At 43.1% G+C, this 19,611-nt stretch overlaps 1 protein-coding gene across 6 annotated transcripts in view; it reads right to left on the bottom strand.

Annotated features, from left to right (window-relative positions):
* MYO9A (myosin IXA) overlaps positions 1-19,611 on the bottom strand; it is a 1,236,948-nt gene that overhangs the window by 688,251 nt on the left and 529,086 nt on the right. The gene's annotated exons all lie outside the window — the stretch shown is intronic.

Below are 19,611 nucleotides of genomic sequence, written 5' to 3'. Positions count from 1 at the left end.
CTCAGAGTGCGAGAGAGAAAATGGCGGCCGACACTTCCTGGTTTCGACCGATTCGAATGTTTACTAAGATCTAACAGCCAATCAGAATCGCGCTCGCGCACGGCACGTACGCGTACGGTAAGCTTACGGTGCGCGCTCGGAGCGCGCTTACAGATATATATATGGATTTAAATGCTATTTTCTTAGGAAATACTGAACAGATTTACACCAAACCTACAAAAGGCACATCCTTGACCTGTAGACTACCTCTCTGCCAAATTTCAAGTAACTCTGTTCAGCCGTTCGGGCTGTAGCTGTGTCTAAAGGTCCTATGGAAAAATGCATGGGGAAAACGCGTTTTGGGACCCCCCTTTTTTCTCAGCCCCCGCTTGACGAATCACCCCGAGACTTTCAGGGTAGGAGCGGAGCGTAGCGCCCCATTAGTTTTGAAAATTTTGCGAGGATTCGTCAACCGGCGTCAAAGTTATTCCAAATAGAATGTTGTGGATTTCCTATGGAAACATGGTCCTAACTATAACTATCTACTAGCGACCGCCAGTAGATTATATATATATATATACACACATTTAAAAAACCATACAAATTCACTGAAAAAACCATGGGTTTTACACACGTTATAGTTAGGAATTAGCATTTAAAAAACCTTGCAAATTCAGTGAAAAAACCATAGGTTTTACAGACGTTATAGTTAGCTGGACATTTCACTCGTAAAAAACCAATGAAATGCCCCCGTTATAGTTAGTTAAGCTAACTATAACTCGCGCACCCGCAATACACTGCTGATGCCGTCACATATTACATCACTCATGACATGGTCAGTGACATCACTCATGACATCACTCATGACATCTCAAATGACATCACTGATGACATCATCCAGTGAATGTGTGTTTTTCTGAAAATTAAATATGTTTTATATATGTATATCTCAAGGTCGATGGAAGAATAAATGGGTATATAAGTGTCTAAATGGATGATTTGTTTTTGAAAAATTGATTGTGTAACTGACTGATTAAGTGTATCATAGTGAATACATGGCTTAGTGAGTAATGTTTAAATATGTAAATATCTGTATCAGTCTCTCACTTTGTGTATAAGTGGCTGCATGGGTTGGTGAGTAGCTACATGGGTGTCTATATAGGTTATTAGTTGGTTTTTTGAGTATCAGTCTGAGTGTCTGCATGGTTCGGTGGGGGGTATTACGTAGTGCATAGGTGCATGAATGAGTGACTCACTCTTTGTATGTGTTGAAGACAGCATGTGTACAGAACTGTATGGGTGGATGAAAGTGTGTATGGGTGTGTTAGTGAGTGAATGACTGTCTCAATAGTGTCTTTATGAGTAACTACATATGTTTTAAACTAGTATATGTGACTATTGGTGTATATAAGTGAGTATATGTGAGAGTGAGAGATTGAAAGAGTTCCTGTATGAATAAGTATGTGTTTCTATAAGTGATTGTTTAAAAGACTAAGTATGTGTAAGTTTCCGTAGAAGTAAGTGTGGTGGTGTGTGTATAACTGTATATGCAAATAAATGTATGTTTGATTCTTTATAAGCATGAGTGACTGTGTGTGTGAGTAACTCTATGGATGAGTGGCATTGTGTAACAGGATGTATAGGTGTATGAGTACATATGATGAGTGAATACATGTATGAGTGACTGTATAGGACTGTTGGTGAATGAGTGGATGTGTAGGTGGATCTTAGAATTACTGAAGAGGTTGTTGTAACTGGTATTGGTATGTCCATTGTTTTGAAAAGTTTAGTCTCTATTTTTGAATGTGTGTATCAAAGGTTATATTAGGGTGAGAGGAGGTCTGCCACTCTATCACAAGGATGATGTCATCAGTGATGTCATTTGAAATGTCATCAGTGATGTCATGAGTGATGTCACTGACCATGTCATGAGTGATGTAATATGTGACGTCATCAGCAGTCCATTGCGGGCGCGCGAGTTATAGTTAGCTGAACTAACTATAACGGGGGAATTTCAATGGTTTTGTACAAGTGAAAAGTCCAGCTAACTATAACACCCCTGAAACCTATGGTTTTTTCAGTGAATTTCAAAGGTTTTTTAAATGCTAAATGCCTACAGAGATAGGACATGTGAAGAAAGAATGCACAGAAAGAAAAAAAAGAAGTGCAGAAAGAAGCAACAGAAGTCCTCAAAGACGAAGAAAAGTGCAGGAAGAAGGATAACTAGAAGAAAGAACAAAAAGAAGAGCAGAAAGAAGCTTTGTTGCAAAATCATCCTGTACCCTCAACTTTTTCAGACGGATACTGGTGGTAACTGAGTCTGACTAACCAGTCCTAGAGCCAGTGCTATGTTAAAAAACACTTAGAATACAGTGAAAACACCTGCATACACTAGGGAACATTATGCGTTGGGGTCCCCCTGTGATTAGCATGACCTCCTCTGTAAGCCCCTAGTATATAATAGGGCAGGTGGATTAAAACTTCCTCTTAAAACAGGCCACAGGGCGTTTTTGCACACGTTAACTCAGGCCCCGTCCCCTCCCTTCACCACTGTGTAAACACGCCCTGTGTCCGTTTTTAGTTGGAAGATTAAGTTCATTTGAATCCTGAGGGTCCCTAGGGTCCAACTAGCCCACTAGGTACCTCCAGTAAGTGCCACAGAGCTGCGTTGCAGAGAGGTGTAAAAAGTGGCACGGCCTGGACCACCTCTCTGCAATGCAGTTCAGTGGCGCTTACTGGAAGCACTTGGTGGGCTAGTTAGCCCTCAGGGGCCCTCAGTATTGAAGGAAAGTTATATCCCCAATTTAAAACGTGCCATAGTGCGTGTTTGCACAAGTCACCTCAGGCCCCGTCCCCTCCCTTCACCACTGTGTAAACGCGCCCTGTGGCTGTTCTAAGTTGAGAGATTAAGTCCCCCTGAATCCTAAGGGTCCCTAGGGTCAAACTAGACCACTAGGTACCTCCAGTAAGCGCCATAGAACTGCGTTGCAGAGAGGTGTGAAAAGGGGCTTGGCCTCAGAACACCTGTCTGCAGCGCAGCTCCCTGGTGCATACTGGAGATGCCTGTTGGGCTAGTTGGCCCTCAGGGACCCTCAGTATTGAAGAGGAATTAATTCCCCAACTTACAACTCGCCAGGGGGCGTGTTTACAGAGTGCTGCAAGGAGGGGGCGTGGCCTCCGGCACGATGCCAGTCTTTTATTTATTTTAATTTTTTAAGAAGGAGGGCTGTGTGGTTCCCCTTCTTATTCTAATTTATTGGCCCTGATGACCCCATCCCCCAGGGCCTGTCTCCTAATTATATTTTTTTGACCCCAATCCCCAGGGCCGGCCACTGTTTTTTATTATTTTTTAAAAATATATATTTATACACACACCTAGGACATGCTGGACAAACCGTACGTACCTATAACCATGACGATTTGCGTGATATTCATTAAAAGGCGACTATGCATACAATGAATCCACGTGGAATGTATTTACACCACTAGTGAAGCTCTGACATGTCTGATGCCCTACCGTGCCTAATCCCGGTAGACACCCTTGTCGTTTATTTATACAAACATGGGTAGCTATTGACGGGCACATTTAATACACATGCACACCAAGCCATTCAAAGGGGATTCGACAAAAATTCGACCAAAACTATGCAAGAAACCCCCCTCACGGTTAATAAAACACACATCCACTGCCGGATGTGTAATACTTTTTATTTTACTCTCTGGAAAGGGGACGAACATCACTTGAGAGTCACAGCGCGCTCCTGGCAGAGCCCAATGCTGTGTTACACCCACCATTGCCTGCTGAGTGCAACACACCTCTGTGTTGTATTCCACTAGCTAGTGCATATGCTATGACACTCTCTAGCCCATGTGCACTGTAACACCACCCCGTGAATATGTCATGCCACACTTGTCTTCGCACGGGTTATATTGCCCCATCTAACGTGCCTTCCTCGATGCCTATGTTATAACGCACAGTGCTATGCCATACATATTACAATCTGGGATCCATATCTTTGTCACAGTGCATATGCAACGTTACACTCCGCAGCACATATTTTATATTACAACTTTAGAGACTAGTTAGGTTACACAACACTGCCCTGTGCATATTGCACTCCAAGGCGCATATCGCATAGCACGTGCTAGTGCCTGTGCTATCTCGCGCTCTCCAATGAATCTGTCATTGCGCACAATGTATTGCATATTATATTTCACGCCCGGTTCATCTTATATCACACTTTTTGGTGCATAGTTTATACCATACACTATATCTAGTTTTCATTTTCAATCGTGCTCTCAGGACTATGTTCTATATAACACCGTGTTCACCTACCCTTTTCACGGGCATTACATTTTGCGATAGGGGGGTGGAGGGTCAGGGGGTGTTTCTGCCATGTGAGCCCGGAGTCACAGTCACAAACATCCTCTTCTTCCTGAATAAAAGTGAGATTATGCTGCATACTTGTTCATATTTTAAGTAGTTCGCACAGACACACGTTTTAAAAACAATAAAGTTCCTAATACCCGCCTTCTCTGAACAGTTAGCTTGCTGCCCCATCCCCCTCCTCCCTATCCTCTGTTGTGTGAATCCATGGACTAGCCTCCTCCCTCCTGCCATGCATGGTCTGATGTGCTGCCACTGCCCTCAATTTAGTATGATGTACGAGTCCACTCCTCCTGCCCTCCATTGCCCAATTCTATGCCCCATCATTGACCTCCTGCTTAAACTCTGTGCTTAACTTGCTGCCCCTATTCTCCTTCCCCCTGCCCTCCGATGTCTTTGTGTATGCCCCTGCTCCATCCTTGTTGCCCACCATGTTCCATGGACCTGCCACTCCTATCTACTCTGAGTGTTCTGTTGAGCTGCCACTCCCCTCCCACCTGCCTAGCATTGTCAGATGACTGTAACCTGTCCCTGCCACCTCCATCCTGCCTGTCCACATGCCATGCCTCTATCCTCTTCCTCCTGTCCTACATGGTCCATTGTACTGCCAGACCCTTCTGCCCTCCCTGGTCTGTTGTGCTGCAACTGCTCCTCCTGCCTGCCCCGTGCGGTCTGTTGTGAGGCCCCTTCCCCTGAACTTTCTTGTCTGTGCACAGGTCCTGACCCTCCCTTCTATCCTCCATCGTCCTTTGTGCATGCCTCTGCACCCTCCTTCTTGCCCATCATAGCCATTGTGCTACCACTAACCCTCCCACTTGCTATGCATGGTCTTCTGTGCTGCCATGGCCCCTCCCACCTTCCCTGTGTGGTCAGTTAGCTGCCCCTGAACCCCTCCCACCTTTCCTCCATGGTCTGTGTGTATGCCATCACAGTCTCACTGTTGCTCTTCATGGTGTGTCTTGCTTCTAGTGCCCATCCTGCCTGACCTCCATGGCTATCTTGCTGCTCCTGCCCTGCCCCCTTGCCCCCAGCCCTCTGTTTACATGTGCAGACCCCTACTCCCTCCCTCCTGGCCCGTCTGTTCCATTGTAATGCCCCTGATCCATCCCTCCTGCCCTTTATGGTCTGTTATGCTGCAGCTTTCTCTCCTGTCTGTCCATTATGGTCCTGCCTCTTGCCCCTCTGTTCTCTGTTGTCCATGTGCATGGTCCTGTCCCCTCCCTCTTGCTTTCTATGGATTGTTGTGCTGCACTCCCGTCCCGCATGCCCTGTGTGGTGTATTGTGCTGCTGCAAACGCTGATGCCTGCCCTGCAGGGTCAGTTTGGTGCACCTCTCCATGTCCCTCCTGTCCTCTGTTATCCAAGTCCATGTCCCTACCCCATTTCCTTCCATGATCCAATGTACCATACTTGCGAACATTTTGAACTTGGTAAGATTTTGAAAAAAAACTGGGGTATTGATTTTCCCCTTTGAGTTACATTGAAAAAGAGGAGATTGTAGACAGGAGACAGATAAAATAAAGCCCATTTGAGCTTAAAAACATTGGACGTTTCCTGGCTGAATCGGGTCTGTTGGCATGTATGGTTGTACTACCATTGCCTCTTCCTTCTGCCCACAATGGTCTATTACATTGCCACAGCCTCTCTTGCAAGTCCTGTATTGTTGCTTTGTTGCCCCTGCCCCCCTTTCCACTGCCCTCCATAGTCTGTTGTGCTGCCACGGCCCTTCCTGCCTGCTCAGTGTGGTTAAATTGTTGCCTTTGCACCCTCCTACCTGCCTTCAATTTTCAGAGTCCGTGCCCCTGGCCTCTGCCTCTCAACAGTATCCTAATGAACAACTAGATTGCTAACATTCTATATTTATTACAAAAGTGTGGAACGCCTGACGTCATCTTGATGTAATCAAAATACCTAGAGCATTTCCTTTAGAAATTACATATATGAGAGGGTCTTATTGGCATCAAAATTATGGTTAGCGCTCTAAAAGACTAAAATAAGGACATATTTTCTGAGTTTTCAAATAGCGAGAAAGCACATTTAAATTATTTGTTACCTTTATGTTTTTTTATCCAGTTGACCACTTGATTAAATGTTGCACTTAGGGGAGAGGATGTGGTGTTACTTCCAGAACTGCAGACTTTGCAACTGGGGAACCAGGTTGGAGTTTCTGCTTCAGCTCGACATTCTGTGATTCTGGTCAAATCACTTAGTCTCCCCATGTCTACAACCAAAATGAATTTGTTCTTGTGTGATGTAACCAATGCTCATGTAAAGCACTCCAATACCTGACAAGTCTGCACTATATAACACTGCAAAAACACAAAATAATAAGTGTTTTGCACACTTCTGTCATTGGGCTATATTTGGGCTACATCTGGGTGATTTTGGGCTACATTTGGGCTCTTTTGTCTCCGGTGGCCATCTTGGGAGATTTATTTGTTATGAAATTTCCTCATGTACTGCAGTCTCCTCAGTAGGAAATGCTTTCAGTTTTTTACTTTGATTCCATCATGAAGGTATTCAGATATGTCACACATTTGCCATAAATTCTGAATGTTAGCACTCTAGTTGCTCATTAGATCACTGTAGTAAAACTACTGTTCACCGTGGAAGTCAGCTCCTGGTATTAAAAGTGCATGTTTCAGTCTGCATGTCAGAATTTTTTAATGAAATAGAAGAGGATTTGAGAAGTCACTCAAAATGTGCCCTCATTTTCTTTCTTCAGCATTAATCATAATTTCTATGGCAAAATGAACCCCCTCATTGTGTTCCTTTTTAAATTAAATGTTTTAAGTGTTACCAGTTTATTCCAATCAAGATGGCTTCAGGTGTGCCATACTTTTGTCATAATGAAGACAGTAAGCGCTCTAGTTGTTTTTAAGAACACTCTGGGACATTCTTTCGTCATTGGGCTATACTTGGGCTACATCTGGGTGATATTTGGGCTACATTTGGGCTCTTTTGTCTCTGGTGGCCATCTTGGCAGACTTATTTATTAGGAAGTTTCCTAATTTCCTCATTTACCGCAGTCTCCTCAGTAGGAAATACTTTCAGTTTTTTACTTTGATTCCAAAGGCATTCAGATGTGTCACACATTTGCCATAAATTCAGAATGTTAGCACTCTTTTTGCTCATTAGATCACTGTAGTAAAGCTACTGCTCACCAGGGAAAACTGCTGCTGGTATTGAAAGTGCATGTTTCAGTCTGCATGTCAGAATTTTTTAATGAAATAGAAGAGGATTTGAGAAGTCACTCAAAATGTGCCCTAATTTTTCTTTCTGCAGCACTAATCATACCTTTTATGGAAAAATGAACCCCCTCATTTTGTTCCTTTTTAAATTAAATGTTTTAAGAGTTACCACTTTAATCCAAGCAAGATGGCTTCAGGTGTGCCATACGTTAGCGCTCTAGTTGTTCTTTGGAACACTCTGGGAAGCTGCAGTAGAACACAAAGGAATCAACTGACAGTCTCTGCCCTTGTTGGATGTACATGTTTTACTGAGAATGTCAGACTTCATTCTCACATGACTGAGAAAGATAATGTGAATTTACAGAAAATAAGCTCTCAGTTTAGCTTATAGATCACCTTCCAAACCTCTGTGGGAAAAGCATGAGAAAATATTTTTCTCTCAATCATGATATCCCAGCAGAAGGCTTTTTCACATGGTAAAATCACCTTAGAACATACCACAATTCCTAAAATGAGTATGGTACCATCAACAAATGATTTATAATGTAACTAAAGTCTTAAAACCTTCTATTAACTGCAATGCTTTTTAATGAGGTGCTATCATGTATATTGGTCCCAAGATGGCTTCCTAACACTTCTTGGATGAAGTGCTGACAGCCAATCAGATCTCAGGATGAGATGTGTGGTTAGGCTCCGCCCACATATATATATGATTTTACTTTTGATTTTCTCAGGAACTACTGAACAGATTGACACCAGACCTGCAAAAGGCACATCCCTGACCTGAGGACTCCCTCTCTGCCAAATTACAAGTAATTCTGTTCAGCCGTTCGGGCTGTACCTTGGACTAAAGGTCCCTATGGAAAATTGCATGGGGAAAACGCGTTTTGGGACCCCCCCTTTTTTCTCAGCCCCCGCGACTTTCAGGGTAGGAGCGGAGCGCCCCACCTATTTTGAAAATTTCGCGAGGATTCGTCAACCGGCGCCAAAGTTATTCCAAATAGAATGTTGCGGATTTCCTATGGAAACACGGTCCTAACTATCTACTGGCGACCGCCAGTAGAATATATATATATATATATATATATATATATATATATATATATATATATATATATATATATATATATATATATATATATATATATATATATATATATATATATATATATATATTCTACTGGCGGTCGCCAGTAGATAGTTAGGACCGTGTTTCCATAGGAAATCCGCAACATTCTATTTGGAATAACTTTGGCGCCGGTTGACGAATCCTCGCGAAATTTTCAAAATAGGTGGGGCGCTCCGCTCCTACCCTGAAAGTCTCGGGGGGCTACGTCATATATATATATATATATATATATATATATATATATTCTACTGGCGGTCGCCAGTAGATAGTTAGGACCGTGTTTCCATAGGAAATCTCAAAATTCTATTTTGAATAACTTTGGCGCCAATTGACGAATCCTCGCGAAATTTTCAAAACTAATGGGGCGCTCCGCTCCGCTCCTACCCTGAAAGTCTCGGGGTGATTCGTCAAGCGGTGGCCGAGAAAAAGGGGGGCTGTTATAGTTAGCTGGGCATTTCCCTCGTAAAAAACCAATGAAATTCCCCTGTTATAGTTAGTGCAGGCAACTATAACTCACGCGACCGCAATCCTCTGCTGATGACGTCAGATATTACATCACTGATGACATATGTGTCTTTCTGAAGAAAAAAAAAATGTAATATATGTATAGCTAAAGATGAATGGAAGAAGACATGGGTAAATAAGTGTCTAAATACAGTGATGTAATATCTGACGTCATCAGCAGAGGATTGCGGTCGCGTGAGTTATAGTTGCCTGCACTAACTATAACGGGGGAATTTCAATGGTTTTTCACGAGTGAAATGTCCAGCTAACTATAACATGTGTGAAACCTATGGTTTTTTAAGTGAATTTGCAAGGTTTTTTAAATGCTAATTCCTAACTATAACGTGTGTGAAACCTATGGTTTTTTCAGTGAATATATATATATATATATATATATATATCACAGAAAAAAACATAGGTTTCAGGCACGTTATAGTTAGGAATTAGCATTTAAAAAACCTCAGAAATTCACTGAAAAAACCATAGGTTTCAGGGGTGTTATAGTTAGCTGGACTTTTCACTTGTACAAAACCATTGAAATTCCCCCGTTATAGTTAGTTCAGCTAACTATAACTCACGCGCCCGCAATGCACTGCTGATGACGTCACATATTACATCACTCATGACATGGTCAGTGACATCACTCATGACATCACTGATGACATCTCAAATGACATCACTGATGACATCACTGATGACATCATCCAGTGAATGTGTGTTTTTCTGAAAATTAAATATGTTTTATATATGTATATCTCAAGGTCGATGGAAGAATAAATGGGTATATAAGTGTCTAAATGGATGATTTGTTTTTGAAAAATTGATTGTGTAACTGACTGATTAAGTGTATCATAGTGAATACATGGCTTAGTGAGTAATGTTTAAATATGTAAATATCTGTATCAGTCTCTCACTTTGTGTATAAGTGGCTGCATGGGTTGGTGAGTAGCTACATGGGTGTCTATATAGGTTATTAGTTGGTTTTTTGAGTATCAGTCTGAGTGTCTGCATGGTTCGGTGGGGGGTATTACGTAGTGCATAGGTGCATGAATGAGTGACTCACTGTTTGTATGGGTTGAACACAGAATGTGTGCAGGACTGTATGGGTGGATGAGTGTGTGTATGGGTGTGTTAGTGAGTGAATGACTGTCTCAATAGTGTCTTTATGAGTAACTACATATGTTTTAAACTAGTATATGTGACTATTGGTGTATATATGTGAGTATATGTGAGAGTGAGAGATTGAAAGAGTTCCTGTATGAATAAGTATGTGTTTCTATAAGTGATTGTTTAAAAGACTAAGTATGTGTAAGTTTCCATAGAAGTAAGTATGGTGGTGTGTGTATAACTGTATATGCAAGTAAATGTATGTTTGATTCTTTATTAGCATGAGTGACTATGTGTGTGAGTAACTATGGATGAGTGGCATTGTGTAACAGGATGTATAGGTGTATGAGTACATATGATGAGTGAGTACACGTATGAGTGACTGTATAGGACTGTTGGTGAATGAGTGGATGTGTATGTGGATCTTAGAATTACTGAAGAGGTTGTTGTAACTGGTATTGGTATGTCCATTGTTTTAAAAATTTTAGTCTCTATTTTTGAATGTGTGTATCAAAGGTTATATTAGGGTGAGAGGAGGTCTGCCACTCTATCACAAGGATGATGTCATCAGTGATGTCATCAGTGATGTCATTTGAGATGTCATCAGTGATGTCATGAGTGATGTCACTGACCATGTCATGAGTGATGTAATATGTGACGACATCAGCAGTGCATTGCGGGCGCGTGAGTTATAGTTAGCTGAACTAACTATAACGGGGGAATTTCAATGGTTTTGTACAAGTGAAAAGTCCAGCTAACTATAACACCCCTGAAACCTATGGTTTTTTCAGTGAATTTCTGAGGTTTTTTAAATGCTAATTCCTAACTATAACGTGCCTGAAACCTATGGTTTTTTCTGTGAATTTCAAAGGTTTTTTAAATGCTAATTTCTAACTATGCCTACAGAGATAGGACATGTGAAGAAAGAAGAAAAAATGCACAGAAAGAAACAAAAGAAGTGCAGAAAGAAGCAACAGAAGTCCTCAAATACGAAGATAAGTGCAGGAAGAAGGATAACGAGCAGAAAGAACAAAAAGAAGAGCAGAAAGAAGCCTTGTTGCAAAATCATCCTGTACCCTCAACTTTTTCAGACGGATACTGGTGGTAACTGAGTCTGACTAACCAGTCCTAGAGCCAGTGCTATGTTAAAAGACACTTAGAATACAGTGAAAACACCTACATACACTAGGGAACATTATGCGTTGGGGTCCCCCTGTGATTAGCATGACCTCCTCTGTAAGCCCCTAGTATATAATAGGGCATGGGGATTAAAACTACCTCTTAAAACAGGCCACAGGGCGTTTTTTCACACGTTAACTCAGGCCCCGTCCCCTCCATTCACCACTGTGTAAACACGCCCTGTGTCCATTTTTAGTTGGGAGATTAAGTTAATTTGAATCCTGAGGGTCCCTAGGGTCCAACTAGCCCACTAGGTACCTCCAGTAAGTGCCACAGAGTTGCGTTGCAGAGAGGTGTAAAAAGTGGCACGGCCTGGACCACCTCTCTGCAATGCAGCTCAGTGGCGCTTACTGGAAGCACTTGGTGGGCTAGTTAGCCCCCAGGGGCCCTCAGTATTGAAGGGAAATTATATCCCCAATTTAAAACGTGCCATAGTGCGTGTTTGCACACGTCACCTCAGGCCCCGTCCCCTCCCTTCACCACTGTGTAAACGCGCCCTGTGGCTGTTCTAAGTTGAGAGATTAAGTCCCCTTGAATCCTAAGGGTCCCTAGGGTCAAACTAGACCACTAGGTACCTCTTGTAAGCGCCACAGAGCTGCGTTGCAAAGAGGTGTAAAAAGGGGCTTGGCCTCAGAACACCTGGCTGCAGCGCAGCTCCCTGGCGCATACTGGAGATGCCTGTTGGGGGCGCGTTTGCAGAGTGCTGCACGGAGGGGGCATGGCCTCCGGCACGATGCCAGTCTTTTATTTATTTTAGTTTTTTAAGAAGGGGGGCTGTTTGGTTCCCCTTCTTATTCTAATTTATTGGCCCTGATGACCCCATCCCCCAGGGCCAGTCTCCTAATTATATTTTTTTGACCCCAATCCCCAGGGCCGGCCACTGTTTTTTATTATTTTTAAAAAATATATATTCATAGACACACCTAGGACATGCTGGACAAACCGTACGTACCTATCACCATGACGATTTGCGTGATATTCATTAAAAGGCGACTATGCATGCAATGAATCCACGTGGAATGTATTTACACCACTAGTGAAGCTCTGACATGTCTGATGCCCTACCGTGCCTAATCCTGGTAGACACCCTTGTCGTTTATTTATACAAACATGGGTAGCTATTGACGGGCACATTTAATACACATGCACACCAAGCCATTCAAAGGGGATTCGACAAAAATTCGACCAAAACTATGCAAGAAACCCCCCTCACTGTTAATAAAACACACATCCACTGCCGGATGTGTAATACTTTTTATTTTACTCTCTGGAAAGGGGACGAACATCACTTGAGAGTCACAGCGTGCTCCTGACAGAGCCCAATGCTGTGTTACACCCACCATTGCCTGCTGAGTGCCACACACCTCTGTGTTGTATTCCACTAGCTAGTGCATATGCTATGACACTCTCTAGCCCATGTGCACTGTAACACCACCCCGTGAATATGTCATGCCACACTTGTCTTCGCACGGGTTATATTGCCCCATCTAACGTGCCTTTCTCGATGCCTATGTTATAACGCACAGTGCTATGCCATACATATTACAATCTGGGATCCATATCTTTGTCACAGTGCATATGCAACGTTACACTCCCCAGCACATATTTTATATTACAACTTTAGAGACTAGTTAGGTTACACAACACTGCCCTGTGCATATTACACTCCAAGGCGCATATCGCAGAGCACGCGCTAGTGCCTGTGCTATCTCGCGCTCTCCAATGAATCTGTCACTGCGCACAATGTATTGCATATTATATTTCACGCCCGGTTCATCTTATATCACACTTTTTGGTGCATAGTTTATACCATACACTATGTCTGGTTTTCATTTTCAATCGTGCTCTCAGGACTATGTTCTATATAACACTGTGTTCACCTACCCTTTTCACGGGCATTACATTTTGCGATAGGGGGTGGAGGGTCAGGGGGTGTTTCTGCCAAGTGAGCCCGGAGTCACAGTCACAAACGTCCTCTTCTTCCTGAATAAAAGTGAGATTATGCTGCATACTTGTTCATATTTTAAGTAGTTCGCACAGACACAATGTTTTAAAACCAATAAAGTTCCTAATACCCGCCTTCTCTGAACAGTTAGCTTGCTGCCCCATCCCCTTCCTCCCTATCCTCTGTTGTGTGAATCCATGGACTAGCCTCCTCCCTCCTGCCATGCATGGTCTGATGTGCTGCCACTGCCCTCAATTTAGTATGATGTACCAGTCCACTCCTCCTGCCCTCCATTGCCCAATTCTATGCCCCATAATTGACCTCCTGCTTAAACTCTGTGCTTAGCTTGCTGCCCCTATTCTCCTTCCCCCTGCCCTCCGATGTCTTTGTGCATGCCCCTGCTCCATCCTTTTTGCCCACCATGTCCCATGGACCTGCCACTCCTATCTACTCTGAGTGTTCTGTTGAGCTGCCACTCCCCTCCCACCTGCCTAGCATTGTCAGATGACTGTAACCTGTCCCTGCCACCTCCACCCTGCCTGTCCACATGCCATGCACCTATCCTCTTCCTCCTGTCCTACATGGTCCATTGTACTGCCACACCCTTCTGCCCTCCCTGGTCTGTTGTGCTGCAACTGCTCCTCCTGCCTGCCCCGTGTGGTCTGTTGTGAGGTCCCTTCCCCTGAACTTTCTTGTCTGTGCACAGGTCCTGACCCTCCCTTCTATCCTCCATCGTCCTTTGTGCATGCCCCTCCACCCTCCTTCTTGCCCATCATAGCCATTGTGCTGCCACTAACCCTCCCACTTGCCATGCATGGTCTTCTGTGCTGCCATGGCCCCTCCCACCTTCCCTGTGTGGTCAGTTAGCTGCCCCTGACCCCCTCCCACCTTCCCTCCATGGTCTGTGTGTATGCCATCACAGTCTCACTGTTGCTCTTCATGGTGTGTCTTGCTTCTAGTGCCCATCCTGCCTGACCTCCATGGCTATCTTGCTGCTCCTGCCCTGCCCGCTTGCCCCCAGCCCTACTCCCTCCCTCCTGGCTTGTCTGTTCCATTGTAATGCCCCTGATCCGTCCCTCCTGCCCTTTATGGTCTGTTATGCTGCAGCTTTCTCTCCTGTCTGTCCATTATGGTCAGCTAGCTACCATTGCCTCTTGCCCCTCTGTTCTCTGTTGTCCATGTGCATGGTCCTGTCCCCTCCCTCTTGCTTTCTATGGATTGTTGTGCTGCACTCCCGTCCTGCATGCCCTGTGTGGTGTATTGTGCTGCTGCAAACCCTGATGCCTGCCCTGCAGGGTCAGTTTGGTGCACCTCTCCATGTCCCTCCTGTCCTCTGTTATCCAAGTCCATGTCCCTATCCCATTTCCTTCCATGATCCAATGTACCATACTTGCGAACATTTTGAACTTGGTAAGAGGGAGATTTTGAAAAAAAACTGGGGTATTGATTTTCCCCTTTGAGTTACATTGAAAAAGAGGATATTGTAGACAGGAGACAGATCAAATAAAGCCCATTTGAGCTTAAAAACATTGGACGTTTCCTGGCTGAATCGGGTCTGTTGGCATGTATGGTTGTACTACCATTGCCTCTTCCTTCTGCCCACAATGGTCTATTACATTGCCACAGCCTTGAAGGAGGGTAGATTTTGTATCACAGGGGGCCCCTGGCCCGTTCTGTCCACACCTGAAGTATGAGACCCTTGTCCTTGCCCTGCCAGCTGCATTTGTAGGCCGTATTAAATTGACCAGCGGGTCCTGTGTTGCTATATAATTATCCTTAGACATCCTTACCACTCAGCCAGCATTAAACCCCTGTGTAGGCCCTTCTGTTCAATATGTAGGCCTCTTTGTTAAATTGACCATAGCTCTGCAATTTTAGTGTATAGCAGTCTGAAGGCAGGTCTGCGAGGCCTTCTGATCCAAACTAGTAGCCCCCACCCTACCCGAGTGCTCCGTGCTCGGTATCAAAGTTCAACATCCCCCTGAAGCTGTCGACATACAGTAGGCTGCATCCTGGACTGGTACTTGCTTCCTGGGCAGGTTTCCCGCTTTTAAGGAAGTGGCAACCGCAGAGCGTCAAGTTAGGAGAACTGAGGAGATTTTATACATGAATATATTGAATTCCCGTACAATACCCATTATTTTCTGCTTGCTCTATGGAACTTACGATAAGCGATTGGCCTGAGAGACTGACCTTTTCACCCAGTCCATTGTCAGCATTAAGTGGGTAAATGACGAAATGTCTGGTAAAATCTACAGACGAAGCTTTTGGGTAGCATACGTAGGTAGATGTAGCGTGCAAAGGAGCCCACAAAATGATATAAAAAGGGAGCACCCACAGATATCGACGGACTACCTCGCCGTCTGTATGTAGGTTAACAGGCAGTGCAGGTTTTCCCCAAGAGCTGGGAGCTCTTGTCTTCCTTTGCTTAAAATGTCTTGCTCTGCTTTGCTTGAAGTATCTTATTCTATTTTACCTATATGAAATGTCATGTTATGTTTAACCATTGTTCTCTTTACTTTTGCATTTAAAAGATTTTGTATTGTAATTGCAGGAATGCTTGCTCTAAGAGTAAACGTGAGTGTTCCTAGGTAACATTTTCCTTGGTGTAACTTGTTTCTCATGATGCATTTATAGATGTGTTTTCTCTCTCTCTCTGTCAGTACATTAATTGAGATACAGAGAATATTATGACAGCTGTATGATTATCTGGATTCTGTATTTTGTACTTTATGTCTCTATTCTGCGGTTTCTTTGAAGTTGCATCTTCTCATTAAACTGCCATTGTATTCTGCCTCCAATTCCATGTCTCATATGTCTGTTTTCTTCATTTTTGGAGCAAGCGTTCCTAGGCACCCCGGCTCAAATTAAGGTGCCCCTTTTGTCCCTGACTCACTCTCCTGCTCAGTTCTGTGGTGGCTCCCGGGGATCTGGGGACCGCCCCTAGCTTCCTTGACCCGTAATAGATCTTCCCTCCAACAGCCTCTCTTGCAAGTCCTGTATTGTTGGTTTGTTGCCCCTGCCCCCCTTTCCACTGCCCTCCATAGTCTGTTGTGCTTCCACGGCCCTTCCTGCCTGCTCAGTGTGGTTAAATTGTTGCCTTTGCACCCTCCTACCTGCCTTCAATTTTCAGAGTCCGTGCCCCTGGCCTCTGCCTCTCAACAGTATCCTAATGAACAACTAGATTGCTAACATTCTATATTTATTACAAAAGTGTGGAACGCCTGACATCATCTTGATGTAATCAAAACTGTAATACCTAGAGCATTTCCTTTAGAAATTACATATATGAGAGGGTCTTATTGGCATCAAAATTATGGTTAGTGCTCTAAAAGACTAAAATAAGGACATATTTTCTGAGTTTTCAAATAGCGACAAAGCACTTTTAAATTATTTGTTATCTTTATGTTTTTTTATCCAGTTGACCACTTGATTAAATGTTGCACTTAGGGGAGAGGATGTGGTGTTACTTCCAGAACTGCAGACTTTGCAACTGGGGAACCAGGTTGAAGTTTCTGCTTCAGCTCGACATTCTGTGATTCTGGTCAAATCACTTAGTCTCCCCATGTCTACAACCAAAATGAATTTGTTCTTGTGTGATGTAACCAATGCTCATGTAAAGCACTCCAATACCTGACAAGTCTGCACTATATAACACTGCAAAAACACAAAATAATAAGTGTTTTGCACACTTCTGTCATTGGGCTATATTTGGGCTACATCTGGGTGATTTTGGGCTACATTTGGGCTCTTTTGTCTCCGGTGGCCATCTTGGGAGATTTATTTGTTATGAAGTTTCTTAATTTCCTCATGTACTGCAGTCTCCTCAGTAGGAAATGCTTTCAGTTTTTTACTTTGATTCCATCATGAAGGTATTCAGATATGTCACACATTTGCCATAAATTCTGAATTTTAGCACTCTAGTTGCTCATTAGATCACTGTAGTAAAACTACTGCACCATGGAAGTCTGCTCCTGGTATTAAATGTGCATGTTTCAGTCTGCATGTCAGAATTTTTTAATGAAATAGAAGAGGATTTGAGAAGTCACTCAAAATGTGCCCTCATTTTCTTTCTTCAGCGTTAATCATAATTTCTATGGCAAAATGAACCTCCTCATTGTGTTCCTTTTTAAATTAAATGTTTTAAGTGTTACCAGTTTATTCCAATCAAGATGGCTTCAGGTGTACCATACTTTTGTCATAATGAAGACAGTAAGCGCTCTAGTTGTTTTTAAGAACATTCTGGGACATTCTGTCATTGGGCTATACTTGGGCTACAGCTGGGTGATATTTGGGCTACATTTGGGCTCTTTTGTCTCTGGTGGCCATCTTGGGAGACTTATTTGTTATGAAGTTTCCTAATTTCCTCATTTACTGCAGTCTCCTCAGTAGGAAATACTTTCAGTTTTTTACTTTGATTCCATCATGAAGGCATTCAGATGTGTCACACATTTGCCATAAATTCAGAATGTTAGCACTCTTTTTGCTCATTAGATCACTGTAGTAAAGCTACTGCTCACCAGGGAAAACTGCTGCTGGTATTGAATGTGCATGTTTCAGTCTGCATGTCAGAATTTTTTAATGAAATAGAAGAGGATTTGAGAAGTCACTCAAAATGTGCCCTAATTTTTCTTTCTGCAGCACTAATCATACTTTTTATGGAAAAATGAACCCCCTCATTTTGTTCCTTTTTAAATTAAATGTTTTAAGAGTTACCACTTTAATCCAAGCAAGATGGCTTCAGTAGTTCTTTGGAACACTCTGGGAAGCTGCAGTAGAACACAAAGGAATCAACTGACAGTCTCTGCCCTTGTTGGATGTACATGTTTTACTGAGAATGTCAGACTTCATTCTCACATGACTGAGAAAGATAATGTGAATTTACAGAAAATAAGCTCTCAGTTTAGCCTATAGATCACCTTCCAAACCTCTGTGGTAAAAGCATGAGAAAATATTTTTCTCTCAATCATGATATCCCAGCAGAAGGCTTTTTCACATGGTGAAATCACCTTAGAACATACCACAATTCCTAAAATGAGTATGGTACCATCAACAAATGATTTATAATGTAACTAAAGTCTTAAAACCTTCTATTAACTGCAATGCTTTTTAATGAGGTGCTATCATGTATATTGGTCCCAAGATGGCTGCCAACACTTCTTGGATGAAGTGCTGACAGCCAATCAGATCTCAGGATGAGATGTGTGGTTAGGCTCCGCCCACATATATATATGCTTTTAAATGCTATTTTCTCAGGAAATACTGAACAGATTTACACCAGACCTGCAAAAGGCACTTCCTTGACCTTATGGCTACCTCTCTGCCAAATTTCAAGTAATTCTGTTCAGCCGTTCGGGCTGTAGCTGTGTCTAAAGGTCCTATGGAAAAATGCATGGGGAAAACGTGTTTTGGGACCCCCCTTTTTTCTCAGCCCCTGCTTGACGAATCCCCCCGAGACTTTCAGGGTAGGAGCGGAGCGTAGCGCCCCACCTATTTTGAAAATTTCGCAAGGATTCGTCAACCGGCGCCAAAGTTATTCCAAATAGAATGTTGCGGATTTCCTATGGAAACAGGGTCCTAACTATAACTACCTACTGGCGACCGCCAGTAGGTAATATATATATATATATATTTACATAGAGGTCAATTACAAATTGTGAAGGACAGTATTTTTGTAGAAGAGGGTATTAATATTCTTATGAAAATCACCAGGGACTGTTCAGTCAAAATTGTGGACAACTTGGGATCTCTATCGGAGGTGTGGGGACCTGCATTAGGAATACAGGCTTACAGGAAATGCTATGTACCCAGCATTCTACACACTTAGATTTCACCTCCTGTTCAGTGTCACACTCATCCTTGCACAGCTAGATCACTTCTTGATCTCAGAAACAGCAGCTGTGAAGGTCGCTGGTGTAGAAATAGGACAAATCTCCTTTTGGAAGACGCACCTGTTACTTTGACAATGTGTTTCCCAAAAGCAGTTCAGTAAACAAAAGGTAGAGTTTAAAGGACAGCTTCTGTAAAATATGGAGATAATAGAGGACAAATGGAAGGGAATGACACTATCCGGAAGAAAAACACAGTGGCGACGTAGGTGACAATATGTCAAGAGATGGGTTCTCTAGAAACTTCTGGCACCAACGACTTGGTGAATCTACCAATGATGGACTACAACCCACCAAACATT

The sequence above is a fragment of the Triturus cristatus genome, chromosome 3_1 (assembly GCF_964204655.1).
Source record: "Triturus cristatus chromosome 3_1, aTriCri1.1, whole genome shotgun sequence".
In the NCBI taxonomy this organism is placed as follows: Eukaryota; Metazoa; Chordata; class Amphibia; order Caudata; family Salamandridae; genus Triturus; species Triturus cristatus.
This window is presented reverse-complemented; position numbering and strand designations above follow the sequence as displayed.